The 21,763-nt window shown below is 38.2% G+C and overlaps 1 protein-coding gene across 1 annotated transcript in view; it reads right to left on the bottom strand.

The window, feature by feature from the left end:
* The window catches only part of phactr4a (phosphatase and actin regulator 4a), a 37,404-nt gene extending 32,836 nt beyond the window's left edge, over positions 1-4,568 (bottom strand). Inside the window, exon 1 of the mRNA XM_085345979.1 lies at positions 4,224-4,568. The gene's annotated coding sequence lies outside the window, so the exon portion shown is untranslated. The remainder of the gene's footprint in view (positions 1-4,223) is intronic.
* Between the last annotated feature and the right edge of the window lie 17,195 nt (positions 4,569-21,763).

Raw genomic sequence — 21,763 nt, 5'->3', positions numbered from 1 at the left:
CCTCACACTGAAACAAGAGCACCAACTCCGCTTTTGAACTTTGAGTTTGAGTTCAGCAACTGTCCAACCCCTCTGCCTCAACCATTTTGGTTCAGTCCAACTGGTTTGACAAGTCTTGGCCTACATGCTCAACAGCTGTAGCTGCGCTGTACTTCACTTCAGCTATTCCACTTCTCTTAAGCATATGTTTACTTAAACATGTAACTCCTAGGTATTCCCCAAAATGCCAAACATCCGCAACAGTGCACTAACTCAAAACACTGACATCCACTATATAAATAGATGCACACTGTTAATAGTAAGAATGCGTGCAAATGGCATGTAAAAATAGGTCCTGCTTGCCTAATGATAATATTTTTATAATTACTAATAAATCTGTTCAATCTGACCCAATACCGATGCATAGTTTTATTACTTTCTTCCTGATAAGCAATAATAAATAGATAAAGGCTTATTTCCAACTGATGAGTAAAGAAAGAAACTGATACACAGTTACACTCACAAATAATTCACTAGATCAAGTTCAGCACCATTGCAACCCAATTCTGCTCTCAAATATCCTCTGAGCACAGCAAACACAGAGGTGAGTTAATGTGCACCAGTTTATGTGCATGTACAAGAGTGTGAAAACCAGAACAGCTGAGCCAGTGGACTGAGGCCTTGGGACACCACGTGAACATGTGCAAACACACGCACACAATCCTGTCACTGCTTTACAGAACAACCAAAGGTTGAATAGGTGATAGCCCAGCCTCTGATTTACCTTGGTTTTCAGTTAGTGCTTCCATGTTAGCTCTGTGACTTAAACCCACATCACACAACTTAAACAGCAGCTAGATTTTCAGGTCTGGTAATAGGAACAAAGTTATGTCCTCACATTTCTGTGAAAAGCAGATTTTTTCTGAAGCATGGTATTCAAAAAATCTTGTATTTAAATCTGGGGGATAATGCCACAAAAGTATTATAGTCGCATGACTTTCAGGGGGAGAAAAAAAGCGTTTTGAAACTATTTTTGTGGAAAAGTCAGCAGACTTTAAAATCAGGTTTCATTGAAAAACATTTTTACTGGTGATTCTGTATATGCAGTTTTTATATTCCAGTGAAGTTAATTTAGATAATACTGTGTACAGCCCTTACCAAGATAGTTAGTGTTAAGTGGTATGCTAGAGCTACCTAATCTCAAGTGCGATATGAATTTTTTTGAAACATTTTAATCGAGGATAAAGTAAAGAGAGCAGAAACAACAAAACAACATGTGACCAAAACCAGAGCTGTGACGTGGCGACATGGCTCAGGCCTCTCCAGGTAATGATAACATGTTAATTAAGGCTAACAATTATTTTTACCTGAGAATAGAAACATTTGTGGAACAAAACCTGAAAGGAGTTTATTTTAAAGCCATACTTCACTGCTACTCTGTGGAAACATTACAACTACCAAAAAGTGGCAGTTCAACTAAGGAAAAGAAAAATATGCAGATTGTTAAATACTTCATCTACAATATTTAGCCCAAATATTACACTCTGTTAATAGATCCTAAGAGTAGATAATTTACTTATAAATAATAAAGTTTAAGTAGAAAAGTAAGTGTACTTTTTATTTGCAGTAGCAATTCATTAGCATGGCATTTATTTAGCAACACAGACATTTTGCTAATGCCAGGTGCCAATGAAAATGTAATTATACAAAAAAAAAATCCATGTGAAGCAAAAATGTAACTTTAGGGTTCTGAGTTTGTTTGTTTTTAAACATATTTATTTTGGAGCAAATTTGTAGAACTTTCACAGTTTTCCATCAGATGTGACTACACAAGTAATTTTATGGAGCTTCTTTGTGCCAATTAGTCATAAATTTTGAAGGACTTTTCCTTCATAACAGACGTTTCAAGCATCCTCCAAAGACATGCCGGACAGACCCATTTGAAAATTTCTTTGGAAACAAGCTTCAAAATAACTGCAGAAAACAATGACCTGAAGGCCTCACAAAGATGGTTGCTGAGTGGAAAAGTTTGATTCTGGAAGGATTGTGTTTATACTTTGAAGGAACCATTGAAATATATCATATCAAATGTATCGTAACAAAATATTATTGTCCTCTTGTTTACTGTAGTTTTTAGTCTCCAAACACCTGAAATGATCTCAAATTCAGCAAAATTTTCCACTTTTGTCTTTTTGGGTTTTTTTTAATGTGTTTTAGGCAAGAGCATGACCTTTTTTCAATGTGTCAATTATCCTTCTTCAACAAAAAAGATTACTCCTTGAGCCACTTAGACTTTTATCTAATTTGGTTGTCACTTTTCATAAAATGCACATCATGAGACTCTCACAGCTCCACACACCCAATCCACAGTGATTACTCTCATGAATTTAAACCAGGTCCAAGAATTTTCCTTAAAAATAAAGTTAGCACTTCAAGCTGTCAACATACTTTGTTAAATGTCGACCTGACTCTGATTTAATGGAACTAAAGCAATGTTTAATGATGGCAGATTATGTTAAAAACTTGCAAACCATTGCATAATGAAATATGTTTTTTTGAATCATTTCTTTTAAATGTCATTTCATGTTTTTGTTAGCACTTTTAGTAATGCGAGATTCCTTCGAAAAGTCTGTCTTTAGCTGAAATGCTGCGGTTGTACTGCACTGGCAGTTCGTAAAGTTTAATTTTTTTTTTTCCCCCTCACACAATCGTGTTTGTTCACTGTAAGCTCCCAATTAGCTCACTCTCAGCTCATGGAAAAAGGGTCAGGGTTGTGCAGAGCTGAGAGGCGCACAATCAGCCATTGTGCTGCCTTTATTGTGCAGGCCTGGCGATCACTAAATGAAGCTATGAGTAACTGCGTAGCTCTCAGTGAAACACTTTCATCATGGTGCCACATGCATTCGAATTTAAGTCCCACAGCTCCACAACATTAAAATAATCACATTTGAGCTATTTATATCCCACTAACCCTTATGTGCAACTGTTTACAAAACTAGCCTGTTTTACACTTGCACGCAATTTTTTAAGGCTCGACAATATCTCTCACAGCATGAGAAAAAAATATATAAAGCTTTTTTATATATATTTTCATATATATATATTCTCTAGCTTTTTCTTGCTCTGCATTAATTACAAGAAGGTGGGGAGAGGGCAAAATTAAAAAGGGATTACAGTTCTATAAAGCCAACTTTTAAAATTTAGTGACAAATTCAACTGTGACAAAACTGATAGTTGATTATCTGCCAAAAGATCAATCGTGGCAAACAATTAGGTGGTTATCCCTTTTCCCACCATTTGAAAAATATGTACCTTCAAAAAGTCCTATCCTATAAAGTCTCTCAACGTCACTTCATAGTGTTACATACCTTTAGGTAGTCTGACTTTTATGGAATTTTTCTCGTATGCTTGTTCAGTGAGTGTGGTCCTGGTCAAATGCAAAAAACCACAACATCCATCTGAATGCATATCCCAACAACAGGACAATGCACAGCTGCCTGTCTAGCACAAAAACAAACTGTGGCTCCTACAGGGCGTATTACTGTTTTCAAACAGGTCTAAAGGCACCGGGTGCCTGTCAAGGCATGTAGACCGATATGTGAATGGAATGCACTTCTCTGGAAATCAAATGGCCTAGACCAACAGGGCCCATTTCGACATTAGTATAATGCGATGTAATAACTCAGAACGCTTGATCTTCTTTCTTAAGATCTCTTTTAAGTTATTCAAAAGTAAGGCAAAAAAAAAAAATACAAAAAACACAGGATATGCTAATTGTGTAGTAGTTGCTGTCTGCACTGAGAACGACATGTAAGAAGCATTGAAAGAAACTATTAGAAGGTTATTTTCAGCTATTTGGCATCGCCCTAGCCAACGTTACGTGTACAGTAAAGGCCAGGCAGGTACAGGAAACTACATAACAGAAGCTAATTGGGGGAAAGGTCCTGTGAAACTATTTCGATACACATTCCTTTACGTTGTTTTCTGTCTTCCATTTCATTTTCTCTTTCCACCCTGAGCAACCAAAAGTTGGGTATGTTCCCATGAAACAGAAACGTATCACAGCAGCACCTGTACAAAAGCTAATCCCTGGCTGCTGCTAACTAAAGTTAAGTAAGAGCCAGCAACAGGTGGTTACTGTCCTCCTACTGTAGCATTAGCTTTGCTAGCTAATGTAAATTAGCTTACAGTTGTTGCTCAAGCTCCTAAAGACCGATACAATGTGTTGTACAACGGTGACTCACCTTTTCCCGTACTCGGTCAGCCTAGGTGGTATTTATCCAAAAGGCTGGTGATTTTTCCGTTTTTGTTCTGTTTGATTGAACCCTTCTTACTTTTGACACTTGTCGCTGTTGTCCATCACAGGGGAGAGAGCAAGGCGGAACTAGCTCCAGTAAGTACCTTTGCAACCAACCCGAGCCCCAAAACTAATTTTCGCTCCAAAACACATGCGGCAAGAAAGCATCGCCTGAATTTAACTCCAAGTGCTAAGATATGCCGAATAATACTTTTGAAAGTTCTTTGCTAAGACTTTGCTGCCAAAAGGTGTTGAACGTAAACTCGCAAGGGAGATTAAATACTGTCGCGCATGCGCAATTCTTCAAAGGGTGCTCGCTCCCCCACAGAGAGAAAAAAAAGCCAGACGCAAACCTCAGAAACCACGTGATTTTTCGGGGCTGGTTTGGTCAGTTTTGTGGAGAAAGTTGAAAAAGTGTGGTTCAGGTTTAGGAACTGAAACGCTTTCACTACAAAATAACCCCATAGATAAGAAAACATATATATATATATGTTTTCTAATAATTAAAGAATAAATAATACAATACAAGAATAACGGTAGTTTTTATTTATATAACTGCCTTGAATATGCGTAATTTTAAAATCCTTAAATACTTGCCTGTGAATTATTGAAATTGGTGAAACTGAAAATTAAGCATATGTTATATTTTCTGGACACCCTTTAAATACCTGGGATCAAAAGTATTTGCACACCTAGCCACTATATATTTATTTACCTTCTATATCAGAATATTTCATATGTTGTTTTAACATTAGGTTAATCATAATGTCCACACGTGGCTCAGAGTTGATTGAGAAGTGAAGAGGCACTCAAAAAGTATTAAAGAAGATAATAATACTCAAAAAAGCACAACTCTTATGAGAGACATACCAGAGTTGGCTGGTTTGCTCAGATTAGCAAGTGGGTTTAGTTAAATAAAAATGTAAGAAGGTTAAGTCATGATTATTGATATACAGCATGGCCCAGCTACTCCTTTACCGAGTCCCCTGGTATTAATCTGACTGAAACTGCTGAAAAACAAACAGGCACTGGGTGCCTATTACAAGCAAGAGCTGAAGCTAGCAGTGGTAGCAGTGTCTCTGGGAGAACAACAAGGGGAAGGTAAGTTATGCAGTGCTGTGCAAAAGTCTTGAGCTACACCTCATTTCTTTGCATTCTTTCAAGACAATGGGAAATGGGTGCATCAATCTACTGAAACATGTGCAAACATAAATGTATAGACACAACAATGAAATGAAAATGAGTTAAAGGACTAAACTTATGAGTGAAAGAGCATCCAGTGTCCAAAGAAAATCTGTGAAAGGCTTTTTGAAAGCCTTTATATCTATTGCTCAAGACCACTTAAAAACAGTTTGGCTCCTTGAAAACAAAAGAAAAAAAGAAATGTACATTTACAACTATCTAATGATAATTTTGCTGTAACAACATGTATATTACTGATTACTTTGTGAATCACTTAACTTCTGTGCCACATACAGTAAGTTAAGATTGCACATTTTTCAATACTAGCAATTTTTCCAGTTGCTTTGATACAATACAGATGAAGCAAAGATCAAATTTTCATTGAACAGCTTTTACTGTAGAGGTTAGAATGCACCACAGGTATTAAAGGTACTGTGCTGCAGTGGTTTGAATCATATCTTTTAATCTATCTACCAATATATTCATGCAAATGGGGAGTCTACTTTACACACTAAAATTAATTATGGAGTTTCACAGGGTTCTGTGCTGGGACCCATTCTATTGACATTATACATACTTCCCTTTGGCAATATTATATATTTTTATTCGTTTGCAGATCATACCCAGCTTTATTTTTCTATGAAGCCAGATCACAACCACCAATTAGTTGCACTTAAGTTAAAGACATAAAGGTCTGGATGACCACCAATGATAAAAAAAACAACAACAACAAAAAACTATCTTTAACTTTTTAGTATTACTTTTTATGTTTTTTTGTAAAAAAAAAAAAAAAAAAAAAAAAAAAAAAAAACTTCTAGGCTGTATTATTATTATTCAGTATTATCAGGTTGTTCTAAAATCTCCCTTATAGATCAGCCTTCAGCTGATCTATAATTCTCATAAGACACACATTATTCAGTAAGATGATGAATAGAATAGACTCTGCCCTTTGATCTTTTAGGAACCAAATCTGCATATCAGTATCATGCATATTTCATTTGAAAAAGTGCATTAAAAAAACTCCACAATCAGAAGAAGTCTTTTTGATTGTTTAACAACATATTCTTATTTCATTTATCAAAACAGCATTTTTTGGCTTGTTGACTGTCATGGTCCCACGGTGCTCCCATGCTGTCTGCTCCAGGTTTGTTTTCTTTCTGTCTCTCTCCCTTGGTTTTCTCTTTCTCCTCTTTCTCTTTCTGTGCCCATTTGTTGGGGTTTGTGTTCATGGATGGGACTTATCGTGGGTTGCTTCCTCTGGCCAAACACACCTGTGACAGTCAACTACCTGTTCTTGATTATCCCATGAAGCAGACTCATTCTTCACTGGGTTGTTAAACTACTCTGTTAAACCTTGGCACTTGCTTTCCTGTGTGCTTTGCGCTGACTCTGACATCTCTTGATTCTGACTGTGTGTTTCCTGTGTGCATAGATGCCAGGATTTTCCTCCCTGGTGTGTAGTGAGCCAAGACCCTGAGTTTGAGAGAGAGAGGGAGTGTTACCTGTAAAGTAAGAGTGGTGGAGGTCAGTTAAGGTCCATCCATATGTGATGTGTGCGGGTAAGCAATAGTGTGAAGATGTAAATGATGATGTGCGTAGGTGTGTTGTTAGCTTGTAGAGGACTTTATGAAGAGATATGTAAGGTAACATGAAGTGATGTTAGAAATGTGATATTTATCTCTGTTTTTTCACAGAGAGTAATTGAGCTCACACAGAAATACATACCGTACAGTCACACATGCAGACTGTTTTTATATATTTTGTTATAAAATGTGTAGTTATGTGTTATGCAAAGGGCTCAGGAGGTAGAGCGATGCATCCACTAATTAGAAGGCTGGCGCTTCAATCCCTGGCTGCTCCAGTCTGTATGCCAACGTATCTTTAGGCAAGGTACTGAACCCTGACTTGCTCCCGATGTCATTCATTGATATAAATAGGTATCCCAAAGCTTCTAAAAAAGAAACCCAAATTAAGCCATATCATAGAGGACTGGTCTTATTTAGCAAAAGATGTGCAACAGTTTTCTAAAGCTGTAGGATTCTAAAAGTGAGGGATGATACACCCTCTTCTATTGATTTTTCCTCTTGTCCAGGTCTCAAATTACAAAAAAAGTCTCAAAAGAGGTTTGCAAGGCGTAACCTTTAACTTCTACCTCTCTTTTGATGTGCTGGTATCTGAAATTGGGTCATTCACCTCAGACAGATTTGTAAAATCCACTCATTCTTGTCTTATTCCAGCTTTTATTTCTTGTGGATTTGACTACTGTAATTCTCTTTACTCTGACATCAGTCTTCAGTCATCGCATGCTACAATTAATTCAATATTCTCCTGCCAGGCTCATAACATGTAGTAAAAGATTCAGCTGTATTATGAGGACTTTAGCTGTCATGCGCATTATGATGAAGTTACATCAGTCATATTAGCTCATGACTGGCTATCTGTTAGTTTTAGAACCAATTGTAAGATTTTATTGCTTGTTTTTAAAGCCCTACACAGTTAGGCTTCTCCATATGAGCCTGATCCCCACAGCAGATTTTCCAGCAAGGCCTTGTTAGTGTTTCCAAAGACTATCTGATCACTAAAGGTTATAGTTGCACTCAAGGGCAATGACTGTGGGATTCCCGGTCTGAAGAGCTCAGGCAAGTAAACTCTCTCAGCTCTTTTAAATCTCTTTTTACACTTCTACAACCACTCTGACTCTAGTTTTAGAACTGGATGTCATTTTTCAAAAGTCTAGACACAAAACCTGTTCATTGTTCTAAAATTGCATTTTGTAGTCGTATTTTTAAGGAACACTTACAGAATCACTGAGACAATTCTTTAGATCACCTACACAAAAGGTAACAATAGCTTTTAGTTGTCCAGTTTTACAGCTGGTACTACAACCATTAAATATTGTAGTACCGTATGTGCGTTTCATCATGGTACTACTTGTAATGTCACTGTATTTCACAGATGTGGTGGACTCATGGAACAAATCTGATCTTCAGTGATGACCCCTGATATTCCCGTGACCACCAGGTCTTCCTCGTCCTGCTTGACAACCTGCATGCCTCCTGTTAGAGTATTGCTGTGTCACTCTGGAGATCCTTTATTTATTCCTGTATCACAAGGTCAAATCAACAACATCATCCAAAAGAAATTTGTATCAGTGGATCTCATTATCCAAAAAATGTGATGATTTGAACATAGAATATTATTCCTAAGTTTCCAACAAAGTACGCTATAGGAATGAAACAGTTACTTATGATTTTGAGAAATTGAAAGATCACTTTAAAGAAATGAACAGTCCATTTAAAAAAAAAAAAAAAAAAAGGTCTGCTCACAGACCTGCTGTGTGAACACGAGCAGGAGCTGATGTTCGCCAGAAGGTGCAGGAGTGAAAAGTTTGAAGACTGTGATCTCTTCTGGTCATTTGCTGAACTACACAACACAAAGTGTATTTCTCTTGACTATAGACAACACACCAGTGGCAAATATTGTCTGCCCCCTACTGGCCTGCAAAAACCACTGTTACTTATATGAAATTACTGCTTAACTTATATTAAAAAAATACATATATATAAATTTGTTTCTAATGCCAAAAAAGAGGAAGGAAAAATACTGAAAAACTCACTTATCTAATTCCAGAATTCCAGAGTTGGATATTCTTCACTTCACACACAAAAAGTTTCTTAAACAAGCAGAAAAGAAATATTTCCCTCATTCTGGAGGAAATGACTGTTTTCTCTCTTGTAATGATTACAGTAATCCAAGAACAAGGCAATGATGCCAAAGCTGATAGTGAAACAGTTCACTTCATGTATCTGATAAAATGTATGTGCCCTTTGTTTTCCTGTTGTTAGGAAGTAAACACCGCACACAGTGTTGCTGCCTGCTGTGAGAATAAGAGCTGCAGACATTCCCAGTCTGAAGCTGTTTTTCTCTTTTTTTTATTACTCTGCTGAACAGCTCGCTGTGTGAGGAGTTGCTGGTTTTGAAGGAAAACTCAGACAAAAGCAAGCCCTCCAGTGACCTTTGCATGGACCCATTCTCGTCTCAGTGCACCAGACAGACCCTCCCAACCGTCCTATTGCATTTAATTATAGCACACTTTTAAGTTTTGATCCCAAAGTGTTTTTGCTGGGTCACTGCTCAACGTCTGTCAGTATTTATAGTCACGCTGTTATTTTTAAGTTCTGGGATGTTAAGATTCAAGGGAAATAGGAAGCATAGGACTTTGCTGTTAACAGCAACTTACTGAAAGCATGCAATGTGCTTTAGCGTGAAACTTAAAGCAACTAATTTTATCCTAAATACAACATAACCACTGATATCTGTGCACATTATTTGTTTTAGACCGTACTCACATAGCCTTTCAATTGTATTGGTGTCATTCTCACAATCACAAAATTCAAAAAGCCATCCATTTATTACCTTTGCTTGACAGTATGTCTATGACAGGAATAAATGAACAAACATATACATACAGTTTATATATCCTAAATGATTGAAAAACCAAAACATGTAATTATATTTAAGTGTTGAAATGTATTTATGACACGTTCATTATATGTAATGGACTAAAATTAAGTTTTTGACACTGTCTGGTCCAGACGCACTGAAATGCATCTGCTACATGAACTCTAGCTCAGTGTACTAATTCTGAGGTTGGTTACTCTGATCCCTTCAACTGAGGTACTCTTGGTCTTCTTTTTCCCTTTTTCTAATAGGATTTAATTAGATATAATGTATTTATCTCAAATTTGAGAATTGTTACATTAATTAATACTAAGTTACGATGCCTTACAGCAAAGGACAATGCGCACACACTGGACAGGTCGCCAGTGCATCACAACCTTACACAGCTAAGGGTTGCACGGCATATCAATCTTGCCTGATAAATAAATAATATAAAAGATGAATGCCTATATATAGATAAACTAATAAATCCCCCTGACAGCTATTTAGGAAGCAATAGATTTCAGTGAAGCGACATATATATACTAATCAGTTAGGAACCATGCTTAGATTCTGGGGCCTTCATCCTATTTTTTATGCTTTGGCACCAAGTTACTTACTCACTGGTCTGTATAAAGTCATGTTGCAACTCTTGATTGGTCTATAAAAAGGCAGTGTGAACATTAACCAAAGCAGAACCACAGACCAGATCAACTAGCCCACACAAGTGAAACCCACATTACACCTAGTGTGTCAACAATACTCAAGGGTGTAGCCACAATTTCATCTTCCTTCTAGTTTGGCAGCAACCACTATGATGTGCAGGTGCAAATGTTTTGTGGATGACACAGAAAGTCATATAGTCACATTTCCAGTGATCTAAATTTTTTTTATCATTTGTCCAGGTAACCTTATTTTGTTCTTATAGTTTTCATAAATTAAATGTTTCCTTATTGACGGAAAAGACTGAGTGGGCGGGTCTTTCTGTGAAACTGCACCCTCATTGGCAAATGACGTGATTGGCAGCCAGTTTGTCAAATAGTGTGATTTGAAACTACAGAAAATTCTTCATTTAGAAAGTGAAATTACCAAAAATGACCAAGATTTTACAAAACAGACTTAATTTTTCCAGGCCTGGTCTTTTTGCAACTGCAGCTATTGCCATCTGGTGGCCTTCAGATATAACGCCAGCTTTTAAGTGCTTTCACATTGGCTTCATTTTTACATCCATGTTTTATATCTATAGCCTGATGTCAGAAACTAAGCAGGGTTGTGCCTGGTTACTGTTCAGATGGAATAGTGTGTGGTAATATAAATGTTTCCTTTTTTAAACTTAGTCCTATGATAGAAAAACTTGACTATTTATTAAGTAGTTTAGATAACTAGAATGTTATATAAAATAAAATAAAATATAAAATAAAGTGACTGAAAGACAGTGAAATAAGCATAAATTTAAATAAAATATCAAGTAATAATTTATATGTAACGTAAAATATTTAAAAACTGCAAAAGAAAAATCAGACTTTAAAAGTTTGTAAATGGTTAAAATGTATCTAAACAAAAATGTCGAAGCACAACAGAACCTACTGTTACACTGTGGGAGATGTGGAATGTTATTGGTGAGGTTTTTTGTTTTTTTTACAGTATTATGACAGTTTGTGTGGTTTTATAATTGTAATTCCAGAACTTGTGCACACACCACACCACATGAGCACAAAAGCACTAACACTGCTAATGTAACTTACATAAACCTTAGCATTCACAGAAGTGTCTTTGCACGCTCTGTTGGAAAACTGTCCCTACTCCAAGTGATTTCTCCCCTCTGGGTCATTACAGCATACCCTGCTTACATTTAAATGATATAAATAAAACCTAAACCCAGTCATTTTTTTCCCACAGTAATAGTGTAACTGTAGAACCACCAATGTCAAAACCTGCTATAGGGCTGTACCACTTTGATCTGGAATTGAGAAAGTTTGCTCTGTAACACTAGCTATTGGCACACACTCAGCTGAAGCGCTAACGTGATAATTTGTCACATCACGGGAGTGTTTTTCCACAAGGTGGATCGACTTTCATGTTGCATAATATCCATTCTTGTGTACATTTTGTCCCGAAAGAATCATTTTCCAATCAACGTTGTGATCTTGCATGGACCTCCCTTATATTATACTTAGAACCAGCAAACAAACAGAGGAAACCAGCTTCTTTGAACCCTGAAAAGATGAACTATAAATATGCTAGATAGTCTGACTGTTTTACATGGTGAATAGAACCTGCACAATGCATACTGTTTGATTAGTTACACCCATGTCTTCGAATCTATTATTAGACAGCAGGATTTTATTTCAGCTATTGTGCTTCTTTTTAAATGTTCATTTCCTGTGACAAATTTGAACAAACCCACCATAACTTCCCCTGACAAATGAGAGGGAAAAGCTCACTCACCTACCTGTCAGCTTTCTGAATACTGCAGATTTATAGATGTCTGATAAAACCCCTTTTTTCTTCTGTCCTCCACTGAGACTGGTTTATCAAATGTAGAAGCTCTTTGATAGACAAAATATGTCTATGTCTCACTGTTCATGATAAAAGTGAAGTTAAATAAAGCCTATTTTAAAAAGATTAGATATCCAATAATAAATTTGTCTGGTCATTTTTTGGCTTGTTTAAATAGAGTGGACTTAAATAGTCCTAAGAAGGAAAAAAGGGGAAATGAAACTTGTTTGGGTTGTATCAGGGAGCAGAGGTTAAACATGATAATAGACCTGCCTACGCTTTCCTTATGTAGCCCAGCAGGAAACACACAGGAAAACAATAAGGCCATCTTTGTGGACACAGAGGCTGATTACACAGTTCAGTGTCACAGTTTCACTCAAACATTAGATAAGCCAGCAATGCAAACCAATGCTGAAAAACAGATTATGCATGACTCACAGTTATGAACCTCAGTAAGCACCTTTACAACATCAGCCCTTGATGAACTGCAATTACACGGAGCACCATTTCCCTGTCAGTTACTGCAAGCTCATTATGGGGTCTGTAAAAACAACTGACTGCATTCTAAATTTAGACTACAATAAGCTCTTGGTGTTAGTGTCCACATGGTTAAACACTAAAAAAGCAACAGTGTGGTTATTTAAAACCTCATAAGAGTGGAAAAGCAATAATCTATAGCAGGGGTGTCCAACTCCAGTCCTCAAGAGCTACTGTCCTGAAGCTTTTACATGCATCCCTATTTCAACACAGCTGAATAAATGATTGAATTACCTCTTCAGCATGCCATCAAGTTTGGCAAAGGCCTGGTAACAAGCCATTCATTTGATTCAGGTGTGTCGGAACAAGGATGCATTTAAAAGCTGCAGTGCAGTAGCTCTCAAGGACTGGAGTTGGAAACCCCTGATATATAGTGTGTTGATCCACCAAAGCACGGGTGTCAAACTCCAGGCCTCGAGGGCCGGTGTCCTGCAGGTTTTAGATGTGTCCTGATCCAACACAGCTGATTCAAATGGCTAAGTTACCTCCTCAACATGTCTTGAAGTTCTCCAGATGCCTGGTAATGAACTCATCATTTCATTCAGGTGTGTTGATCCAGGTTGACCATCACTAACTTTGTCAGGTCATGTTTTGGAGGCCATGAGATTTGATCTGCACCTTTTAGATTCTTTGATTGGTCTCTTCTGATTTCTATATTTTCTTTAAATCACAGGATTCTTAACGGTTTTTCTCCTGTCTATTATTTCCACTGTTTGTTTGTTTTTGTTTCATTTAATTCCACGTTTGCACGTAAAGCACTTTGAATCTCTTGGCTGTGAAAAGTGCCATATAAATAAAAAATAAAAAAAACTTTTTAGCCACAGCTTGTTGGCTGGCTCACTTTTATCAAAAGGATTACACCCTGCAAAAATAATACGCCCAAGCAGAGAAAGATGTGTTAGTTTTATTAAAATATAAGCAGTGCATCCAAAAAAAAAGAGAAAGAAATTAGGAAAAGTGAGGATAAATTTGTTATTTAGGTATATAATATCTGGCACTTAAAACTTTAGCATCAGGTTAAAAAATATCACTTGAGAGAATAGAAACAAAGTATTAAATCTGGTTTCCGTGAGTTTTGCTCTCGGAAGATGTATTTTATTAGACTTTATATTGACATGATTTGACAAAAAGTAACTAGCAACTGATTAAATCATGTAATGCAAAAACGTTTAGGAGACAGAGCTGGCTGCCTACCAACAATATCCATGGGTGTGTAGATGAACTGACTTTCTTTTGATTGGAAAGGTCTTGTATTAATAGACAAACAGACTAAAGTCCAGAGAATGAACTTTGAATGCTCTGGAAGTGTTTTTAAATACCAGACTCTATAAATAGCAGTCTATTTACCTAAAGTTCAGCTTGTAAAAAAGGTTAAGAAAGCTACAGAAGCCCTTTATATGGATAAGCTTAAAACAAAAATGAAAAGGTTGTTGGTCATGACACATCATCTGTTCATGAACTTAGAGACACAAGACGCAGCAATGGCACACTTTATGATGGCTAGACATAAGGGTTAGTGTGCCACCGCAACATTATTTATCTTGGGCATTACTGTAGCTCAGTCTAGTCATAACATTAACGTAGACTTGATGAAGTTCGCATCAGGGAGTGACAGCATGTTCTTAGAACTGACCAGGTATTCAGTGACTCATTATCTTCCCTCTTCTTGTCCCTGTCTAGGTTTATGGGAGGTGTAAGATAAACAACTGTAGTGTAAGATCAACTGTAGTGATTTCCAGTCCAGGCTAAATCTGCTACAACTGTTATAAACAGTTACACTGTAGTAAAAGACAGTGTATAAGATATAGTGAAGGATTCAGTATCACCACAAGCATTCAGTACCTTTAGAACCACCTTTAGCGGCAATAACACGAAGTAATTGTTTTCTATATGACTTTGTCTCTTTCATCATTGTGCAAGAATTTTGTTTCACTTTTCTTTACAGTGTTGTCTCTGGTTTATGTACAGTTATCTTAAAGTCCTGTAAAAGCATTTTGGAATGAGCTCTGGACTTTGACGAGGCTTCGAACTTTAGCATTTAAGATGCTCACTGAGGTCTATAGAGTCTGAGATGTGGCTGGTGACGTTTTAGCAACTATCTGACCCTGGGGTGAGTTTGCTGGGATGTCCACTCCTGGTACAATTTGCACACTTGAATAGCAGCAAATTGCCTGAACTTCTAGTTTTACAGAGATTTGTCACATTTGCTGATGATCAGTTCATCAGCTGAGTTTGATTAGCAACAACTTGCTGCTACTTAGCCTCTTACCTCTTGTGGAAGCAGTAAGGGTGTACATATTTTTACACCCGACTGCACAGAATGCTGTGAAAACTTTCTATTTCCTGATTGTAAGCATGACAGCCGAGCCAAATGTTCTCTGCCAGTTGCTGCTGGCACATGGCAGTGAGCAAAATGTGTGAAATGAAAATGAAAGTGAAATATTTTTGATGGAAGAAATTTGCCTTTTGAAAGGGCACATTTCATCCTAAACCATGATCTATCCTAACCCTTCCCAAGTCACATTGTAATAACCTAACCAAACAGTCAGAGAAATGAAGTGTCAAAACCAAAAGTACAACAAAAGCTTAAAAATAACACCCTCACGTAGAAAGCAAACTATCCTTTGTTTGAAGTCTTGTGATTTATGTGCTGCAAGTGCTTAACGTGCTTTACAAAATGGAACTTCTAGGAAGCATTCCAGGTATTTCAGGAGTGCTGGGAGCAGCAAGCCAAGTTTAAACGAAGTGCAGTTTCTGCTCTTTATAGACACAGACAAAGAACTTTTTGATTGCACGTCATTTTCCAAAACTGGGAGCAAACAGACAACAGGAAGACACAGCATCCATTCTAAGAATCCAAACATTGAATTATATAAGAATATATAAAGAAGAAATACACGGAAAACCTTATGATCACACAGATACACAGTCGTGTTACTTGAGATATCAGACACTGATGGACTTGTCCAAGAAAAACATGACTGTTAGAAGCTGCACAGTTCATTGTTTTTAAGAACAGTCGGTGCTGTAGGCTCCAGAAGAGGATTAGAGCCTCTGGAAGAAGAAATATGTGAGGATGTCTTTTTTTTTCTGAGAAAAAAATCCTCTTCTGTAGTAGGCAATCATCCTCAATCACACAGCACTTCCTTTTTCCAACTGCCTCAGCAACACCAAATAGATTACCTCGCTGTGACACTGAAGCTTTTAAGACAATGGATGCTGCCACTCCACATGTCAGATTTAATAGACTATTAAATTGTTGGATTTTATATTGGTGGGTTTGTTTGTTTTTTTGCATAGATGTATAAAATAGAACTGGATACCCTAATATGGTGCCTAATATTTTCCAGTGAAAGTGTCTCCATTTTCCAGTCCTGTATGAGGTCCTACCTGTTCAGCACGCTTTCATTAGCATCTCTATCAGCTGCCTGCACAGCTAACATATGTCTCTTTAAGTCAAAGACAATAACTTCTTGTTGTTTGTTGACCGCATTCAGAAACAACTCCCCAAAAAATACAAGAATTAAGTGTTTGTGTTCTTGAAACAAATGTTTAACAAAGATTCTGTTTCACAAAAACGACTTTGTGTTGTGATCGTACCTCAAACTGTGATAGGGTTGTTGTGTTGTACATCACAGAATCCACCCTTCCTACTACCACCCTCTCCTGTCTTCACAAATAAAGCCCATCATTCTGGGCGTCCCCACTGATAAACCTAAGCGCACCCAGAGCTGAAGCACCATGGAAACTTGATAAAAAAAGGGGTGTTTGTAACAGTTGTGTTTGTTTTAAAGGGAGATTCCTGCCACTATAATTAGTTACCCAAACATCTGCAGAATGTCAGATATATTTAGTTTAAAAAAATAAAACAAAGGTGTCTGAAGTTATGGAATTTGTGAGCGTGCCGCTTGATAAGATCCAAGTTCAGGCCAGTGTCTCTACTGTTTATAAGAGCATAAACATTGTCAGTGGGACACTAAATCAGGTTCCCTCATGGTATGCTCACTGATGCTAGTGTCTAGGACTGAGATGGAATGTACCCATCGGAATTCACATTCCTTTGAGCACAATGTTATTGTAATAGTTTTACCGGAAATATTTTTAAATTGGCTACATGATTAACGTGGAAAAATTGTACTTTCTATAAAAAGAAGAAAAATTTAGAGAAACGAATGAAACTTGCTAAAATGAAAGAGGAAATTCTGAGACTTTAGCTGTATTACGATCAAAGTCCTCCCGAAAACACTGTTAATTTTTTGAAGATTAGCTGCTTAGCTGTTTTTATTATAGTTTGAATAAACAGAACAAATGGGTGTCATTGCCATGTAAACTGACCCCATTCTGTGAGTGTGCCACAGTGTGTTAGCTTCAAGATGAACACAGAGTGTGAGGCTGTGGGACAGACTGAGATGGGCCCTCTGGTGGCTGCTGGCATAAGATCACAATTTGTCCTTCAAATTGCTTTAACTTCAATCTTGATCCAAAACAATGAATAGCAGCTGGAGCCTATCCTAACTTACATAAGATGAAATGTGAGGTTAGCCTTGGACAGGCAGCCAGGCCATTACAGTGCTATCACAGAGAAAGAGAGAACCAGACATTCTTGCGGAAATCTACGCAGGTACAGGAAGAACGTGCAAACTGCAAACACAAAATATCATGAGGTTTTAAACCCAGGAACATTTTGCTGTGAGGCAATGGTACTGGAGCGCCGTCTGATTCAGGCTAGCTTATTAAAAGTTACTGGCCAAAGTTTGGCTTGGTTTTAACAACAATCTGAAGGTGTAACAATGACTTTATGAATTGAAAAACTGACATATTAATTTATGTTGCAAACCACAGGAAAAACTGATATTTAAAACACTCATGAATGATCAACTTGACTAGCAACAACTTAAGAAGCAGGAAAAAATGAAGGAGGAAAGCACATGACTGATGAGATACATGATGCTGCGATTGATGCGGTATGCACGCCATGCAACATTCAGTGTGTCTTCAAAAAAGTCACCTCTGTCCAAAAATACTATTTAAATCCTAAACGACAAAACATTTGCCAAAAAGAGACAAAAATCTTAACAAATACAATACATTATGGATTTGATTGTTAGCATTATTGTTCTTTTATTTCCACATTTTTGCAGACAATGCATAAACTTAAAAACATCCACCAGGTGACTGGTTATGCCTCAGCAACACAGGGGCAGAATCTGAGTGCCCAACAACAACACGAGAGCCTTCAGCTTTCAGGTCCCTCTCCTGTGGAACCAGCTCCCACTTTGGATTCAAATCACAGACACTCTGCTTTTAAGATTAGACTGAAAACTTTCCTTTTTGGTAAAACTTATTGTTAGGACTGGATCATGTGATCCTAAACCCTCCAGTTATTCTGCAATAGGCCAAGGTTGTTGGGGTTTCCCATGATGGACTGGGCGTTTCTTCTTCACTCACCTCTTTTCACTCTCTATATGTTTAAACACCACTCTGTTCATCATTTAATTCAATCATTAGTTATTATTAATCTCTGGCTCTGTTCTACAGTGTGTCTTTTGAACATCCATCCATCCATTTTCTTCCGTTTATCCGGGGCCAGGTCGCGGGGGCAGCAGCCCAAGCAGACCTCCTCCATCCACCTCCTCCAGCTTATCCAGGGGAACACCAAGGTGTTCCCAGGCCAGCTGAGAGATATAATCTCTCCAGCGTGTCCTGGATCTGCCCCAGGGCCTCCTCCCAGTGGGACATGCCCGGAAAACATCGCCCAGGAGGCGCCCAGGGGGCATCTTTGTCAGATGCCCGAACCACCCAACTGGCTCCTTTCGATGTGGAGGAGCAGCAGCTCTACTCTGAGCCCCTCCCGAATCGCCGAACTTCTCACCCTATCTCTAAGGGAGAGGCCAGCCACCCTTCAGAGGAAGCCCATTTCCGCCGCTTGTATTCGCAATCTCGTTCTTTTGGTCACTACCCACAGCTCGTGACCATAGGTGAGGGTAGGGGCGTCGATCGACCGGTAAATTGAGAGCTTCACTTTTACACTCAGCTCTCTCTTCACCACAACAGACCGGTACAGCGTCCGCAATCCGTCTGTCGATCTCCTGCTCCCTTCACTCCTGAACAAGACCCCGAGATACTTAAATTCCTAAACTTCTTTTGAACACTTTTTTTAAATGATATTTTTTGTTATTATCTTTTATTATTGCGAATGGAAGGCATATCTGAGAGGCATGATATTGGAAAATCAGTATGTCCTTCAACAAAAGGATCTTGAAAACAGCTGACTCAGAGCGCTGCAGACATCCAGTCTCAATAAACATGCTCATCAATGCCTCATCAGGCAAGATTTTCAGCAAACGTATCAATACCAAAAGTAATATTTCCTCTATATTTGTATTATATTTTAGTTAAATTCCTAAGTTAAAAAATAATTTTAGTTTATTTTAAGTCTATAGTTTTTAATGTAATTATTTTGTTTTTTCAAATTCAGTTTAGTTTTAGTTTACTATAATAACCTTGTTAGATTTTGATTAATATCCAATAGCATGAATAAGGAACAGCGCCACTTGTCAAACATGGTGGCAGGGGCACTTATGGCTGCCAGTGGAACTGGGTCACTGGTCCTTATTGATGATGGGAATGAAAGCCACCAAAGACCGCTGACCTCAGAACCTCAAAGACTGCCCTCAACCCTAATGAGTAAAAATTTAACAGATTTCCTGTTCAGATCCTTCCTTCATTCATCTGCTCTTGCAGTTTCGTAGAAATACCAATTCAACACAACAGGTTTACTGCCTTTTTTCCATTTTATCCTTAAAAACAAGCTTAGAAAAAGACTTGCACTGACTAGTTTGAAGTGAAAGCAAAAAAAATAAAATAAAAATGAAGTGAAGTGAAAGCAAAACTCGTGGAATGTACCTTATGTCACACCCTCTTCTCGTCATGTTATCTTTTTGGTTAAGTGCATTGATATGAAACTGTTCCCAGAAGTACCATCAAAAACACTGACCGTTTTACCTGGGGTAACATTCTCATACAAAAATGCAGCTGTTTAAAGTGTAGTAAAGTGTCACAACAGCTTCTTCTTGTGATCATGAACCACATATGCAAAAAGGAAATTGGTTTTACTTTGTAATTTTCTTCAGTTTTCTGTGATATCATAGTGGGCAGATGTGATAGCAAAGCTGCGGTGGACCTACTACACTAATGATGGCTGCATTCCATTCAGGTGAACCAGTAGACAGAAGTGCTGCTGTACATGCTGGCTTGGTATTGGTTTACTGGGACACTGGGGAAGGGAAATGAGTCTAAATTCTCATTCACAGCAAAATATGCGGTCAATAATACAATTCAATGGAACCAGGCAGGTGCAGAAAGGCCTTGAGCCCTTGTCCCTTTCCTTGTCCCTCAACAATAAAATTTTTGCTAAATTAAAGGATCTGGCTTGCATCAGTCACATGATGAGCATTAACCAATGCTCGCCCTTGACAGCTGGTTATGAGCCGGGAACAAGCTCGCAAAGAGGAAGCGTAGTTTTTGCTGGCTGGGTGGTGCAGAGCTATTAGATATTAGATTCTTGATGAATCTGGGTTGTTGCTCTTCAGCCTGGTTCTATGTGCCTCTTTTTAACTTTGAGAACCTGTCACTTCCAACATCTCTGCATGGCCCTGCAGGAAACTCCCTTCCAACTATATATAATCTATCTATCTATCTATCTATCTATCTATCTATCTATTAGGGGTGCAACATACTCGTATCAATATTGAACCGTTCGATACAGTGCTTTCGGTTCGGTACGCATATGTATCGAACAATACAACATTTTTAATTTATTTTATCAACTTTCCTTCTGATGATGCTGTCCGTGTTGAGCGCTCAGTGGATCTGTGCTCGACAGTGCAGCCTAGGCGGAGTAGTCGAACCCAGATTCACTGAGCGCAGGGCAAGCTAGCGAGACAGAAGTTAAGCTCTCCTTGCAACATGGCAAATTGAACCTCCCCCACCCTCATTCAGATCTGGCCTTTGGAACTATTTTGGTTTTCATGTGACGCATGACTCTGAAGGTAAGCGCGTCATGGACTAAAGTAAAACAGTATGTTGGATGTGCCATGCAATGCTCAATTACATGGGTGGGAACTAGTGTGTTAGCGCAGTTAGCTCGTTAACGTGTTGGCTGTCCAGCCCCATGCACGGGGCGATCGGCGGTAGCTCGTTAACGGAGATTTGCCGTGTTGTGGCATTAACGTCATTTCAGATTAACGCTGACAGCACTAGTGGGAACACAACGAATATGACTGCACATTTACGCCGACATCATCCTAGTGCAAAGACAAAAACAGCAAGCATGCTACAAACTTTAGCCGAGTCATTTAGACAGCTGTTAGCACATGATTCTCCTTATGCTGCTGAGAATATAGCCCAGAAGAAGCGTATAGTATAGCTTTTATTTTGGAAAGAGCCATTTCTCTGTAATAAACTCTCTTTTCCAAAGATGAGTGATTCCTCAGTCAGATACAGGTCTCGCAATATCGCTAGCCCGACGTCCCGGGGCTAGCGATTTTTCCAGTCGGGCTACCAAAATCTATCTCTGCCCTGCCTGTCGGCCTATCGTAGGAAGGAAAAATATATGTCAATGCTTTTGCATTCTTTCAGAAATGTAGCTGGGTAATTATGTCATTGGCATCGGTGAGCCACTGTCAATATGTGACATATTGAAGTCGCGTTTGAATTTGCGCTTGTTTTTTTGCTTTCACTTTGCAATCGCACGAACTGTGTATAGAGAGCGACAGCACTGATTGGTGAGTGATGATAATTTGTGCACCAATTCCTCTGACATCGTCT

Source organism: Diplotaxodon limnothrissa, linkage group LG22 (genome assembly GCF_057381915.1).
Source record: "Diplotaxodon limnothrissa isolate DT_005_m linkage group LG22, D_limnothrissa_male_GT1.1, whole genome shotgun sequence".
In the NCBI taxonomy this organism is placed as follows: Eukaryota; Metazoa; Chordata; class Actinopteri; order Cichliformes; family Cichlidae; genus Diplotaxodon; species Diplotaxodon limnothrissa.
The sequence above is the reverse complement of the archived record's forward strand: the minus strand, read 5'-3'. Positions and strand labels throughout refer to the sequence as shown.